Source organism: Pteropus alecto, unplaced genomic scaffold (assembly GCF_000325575.1).
Source record: "Pteropus alecto unplaced genomic scaffold, ASM32557v1 scaffold5, whole genome shotgun sequence".
NCBI lineage: Eukaryota > Metazoa > Chordata > Mammalia > Chiroptera > Pteropodidae > Pteropus > Pteropus alecto.
This window is the reverse complement of record NW_006441953.1, coordinates 8,629,883-8,634,200: the sequence shown is the minus strand read 5'-3', so window position 1 is coordinate 8,634,200 and position 4,318 is coordinate 8,629,883.

Genomic DNA, 4,318 nt, shown 5'->3' with positions numbered 1-4,318 from the left:
CAGGGTAGGTTTTATTAGTTCAGAAATTATTGTAGGAAACAACACAATTATAGAAATAATAATTACAATTATAATAACTATTATGGAAGCAAAACGCAGGACACTGTGAGAGTATTCACAGTCTGGAAGGTCTGGGAGTTTCTCTAAGTAATTGACATTTAAGCTAAGACTTGAAGGATAAGATCTGAGGTGACATTGAGTTTTATTGTTTAGCACTCTGGTCTCTCACCTCTATTTTGGAGTACTCTGGGGCAGTAAGTAACGGTTACAAAAAGTGTCACCTGGCTGCTTGCTACTTTGAAGAAGTTAGCATTATAGCTTCCGTTATGTAAAACAAAAGAGAGAACATAATGAAATCTCAAATTTTTCCAGTGCTGTTTGCCTAAGGCCATTGTGTATATTCTGGACAACTCCGAGGCTTGGATTTGTGTTGAATTATTGCCAGACAAATGTGGGAGGACTTTTCTTCTTGCCAGGTATAAGCTGCTTTACCCCTGTTCTCTCTGGGCTGATATCAGGGGAGGGATTTGTAGGCACTGCATACATTCCCTACGGGAAAGCCCGGAAGGAAGGAAGCTGGTGAACTAAAGGAATTGCTGTTAACATGAATCATTCTTCTTCCGGGAACTCTGGTTTTTATCAGGTAGAGACTAATGATCAAGCAGATTGTCATTCCAACTTTGCTGTAACACATTCTCATCCTCCAATTTTTCCTCCTTAAGGCAAGATGTTTAAAAACAGAAATCGAAGCAATATTCTAGACCATGAAACAGTGCACATATCCATTTCCTCGAAGATCATGGAGTTTAGAACTGGCCACAGGTGTGATGGATTCACAAGATTGTAGGTTCTGTGTACGAATAAAATCTTTGAGAATGGAGCAACATGTCAACAGAAATACAGTTTTCTAGACTAAATAAATGAGGAAAACATTCAGAAGTGCAGTAAAAAATTCCGGGAAACACTTAAAATTTTATAGGGATCTAATATAGAAGTGCTCATGAGTAGGGTTACCCAAATGAAAGGTGGAAAGAAAGGTTAGCGAATATCAGCAAAAGATTCATGTGGAAAAAGGAGATTCTTTAATTCCCCCGACAGCTGTCTGATCAAATGCTTCTTCCTTCTATTTCGTTATCCTTTTCTCCTCATTCCCCTTCTCCACTTTCCTTTTTTCTTTTTTCTTTTGCTAGTAGGTGAGAGTAAAGAGAAGGTGGAAAGCTATCAGCTGGTGATTTGGGTGGGTTAAATGGAAGTGATTGGGCACATCAGGATAAAGGGACATTGGCAATTATCTACCCAATCTGTGTTCCAGCCAGAAGGCCGATGACTTTCAGAAACCACTGGGGAGACAGCGGGCTAGGCAAAACAAAGTTCCTCCTCAACCTCAGATACATCCTTTCCTGAATCCCTTCTTCTATACCCTATGTTTTCTTTCCTAACTCTTCATGGGCTCAGCACACTTTCTGGTTTGAGTGATGGGGCCAACTGTTTCCTAGCTCTGTGACCTTGGACATATTACTCTATTTCTTTGGATCTCTATTTCCTTGTCTTCAAAATGTGAATAATAATTATGTCTAAGCAGTAGAACGGTTGTGAGAATTAAATATAAATAATCTAAGTAACACCCTTGAATGGTACTAAATGTTTCAAAAATATAACTGTTATTATTACTATTATCATTATTTATTCATATTGCATTTTGTATATATGAAATTCAAAGCATCCACTCAACTGTGTATCAGACAAAGTATTAGAGAACACAGAAGTGTCCAAGACACAATCCCTAGACTCAAAAATATCTTAGTATAAAGCAAGAAAGTTACATTTGGTAATTGCTTTAATAGATGTAGTCGCAGGACGCTTGGGAGTACCGAGCAGAAACTCCTAAGTAAGTCAATTCACTTCATGCCAATCTTGTTCACCTATCCAATCTCTTCTCGTGCTATTCTCCAGGTTTCTCCCTTTGTTATTTCTCAGCTAGTACTTCTAAACAGATCTGACTTTCACTGGAATTTCCTTTTCCTTATCTCCGTAATCTTCCTACCTTCCACAAACGTACATTGTGAACTCATCTCATACCTCAAACCCCCAATTAGGAATTTCCTCCTTTCTGACTGAACATGCTTAATCATTTTCTTATTTGCACCACAATTAGTAATAGGTCTGTTCTTATTCTGTCTCACAGATTAAATCGCAGTTTTTTGTTTAGCTTATGGTGCCCCCCCATTAGACGGGAAAGTCCTTGAGAATGGTGCTTATGCCTTATTTACTCTGGTATGTGTAAAACAGAGTAAAAATCCTAGTACACAGTTGGCTTTCGCTTATGTTTCAAAATTAACTAGAAGTTGAAATTACTCTCACTTGAAATGCTCCATGCTTTATAAGTGACCTATTCTTGCCTTTACTCCATATTCAGAACCCCCACTTATTGATAATGAGCCTTCATTTTACTGTTACTATGTATTAATGACTAACAGAATTTCTCTTTTTGGAAAATGCAGATTTCCAAATCCAATCCATTTCTTAAAATGTGTTTAGAGAGTTGGGACCCATATGCCACTGCTTCAAATGGGAAATATCAATGTGCATAAACCTTTAAAATAGTCAACTCTTTATGTAACAATCTCTCATTGTTTTCTGCACAATATAAAACATTTAAAAGACCAATTATCAAAATTACATGACACTTAATAAACTCATTAATGGATATGTTTGGTGTAATAGCAGAAATGACGTACAGTATTAGATATGAATTATGTTTTACTTCTATATTGCAATAAACAAGGAATTAAATAAATAATTTATTCACCATTTTCAAATCACTTTTTCATTTCCAATGGGAAATATCAATGTGCATATCTTATTAAATATGTTCATTTTGAGCTTTTTAAAGTTACTTTGTTTTCAGCTTTAGTAACTATCATATCTGTGTTCTGCTCAGCTCTTCTCTTTTTCTGGGAATATTTGTTGCTGACAGCCATGATTCCATGTACCCTTCCCTGGAAATTGCCAGAGGTTCCAGAGAATCCCCTCTCACAAAGTCGTACTTCCTCTCAAGGCTCAGGCTGCATCCAATCATTTTCTATTATGGGGATTAAAAAAGTCTGGACCACGTGCTTTAATTTGAGATAACTCTGAAGGGTCATCTCAGCTCTAGAGATGGTAGGACTGGTTGAAATCTCAGTTTCTGAAGCACTTAGTACTTTAGTTCACACTGGTGGTGAACCAAGATGAAATATTGAAAAAGATATTACACTAGCTTGTGAGGTATAAGAAAAATGGTAATTATTATTAGGAATATAGAATTATAAGACTGTTACAGAATACTGAGTGATAACAACAGGCTTACGATGATTAATCACCAATTTGTGAAAGCCAGAAGGCCTAACTGGGATCATGGAAAGAAACTTTCATCTCTTGTAGCTAAGGGCAGAAAGGATGAAGAGCTAAGCTCAGGATTTAATTCTAAGAGTAATGGGGCTACAGAAAAGGTTGAGTTCTCAGTCCCATCATGCCTCCTATGCCAAGGGCAGAGCCCTAATAGGAAAGGAATGAGATCCTGAGACTTTAAGTTGGGGATTCTGCATATGTACAGTTGAAAACCCTAAACTTCCCATTCCCTTAAACCTTCTGGGCCTGTAGAAGTGGCTGCTCTGTAAGAAGATTTCAACCTTGTTTGAAGACCAATGAAGATACTTTATAAGACAACACTTGACTCTCCATTACTGGCAACCAAGGAAACAATACTAATCCGGTCTCAGCTCAGTTCAACTGGGGATGTGCTCAGTCTAGTAAGGAAGAAACTAGACTATTGCCAAAGGAGCTGCAATATGTGCCTAATATATATAGGCAGAAATCTAGATTGTCTGCATGAGACTGGATTCTGAGGGAGTTGGAGCATAAATTTAAATAGGGGAGAGTTTACCAACATGGAAACATTCTCCCGTGGAATAGAATTTAATACTTAGTCATGAACCTTGAGAATGGTGTTAACAAGTAGCAAAGATGATTCTTGTAAGCTTTATGTATGGGTGTGTGTGTGGGGGGGTGGCAAACTGGTGGCAAAAAATGGCCCACACTACTAACTGAAGTAGAAATGTTGTCATCACTTTAGCGGATATTAGAGGGTAGGATCAATAAGCTCATAGGAGTAGAAATGGTACTGTTGATCTATTGTGTAAGGCTAAGACTATCCCACCATCAAGCTAGATATGTTGTACCAAAGAGACCAGAAGACTCTCTCTCACACACCTAGTAAGGAATGGTGAGAATGGTACCAACATTACTGATAAGCTCAGTGGTTACTATTCTGTGTCGA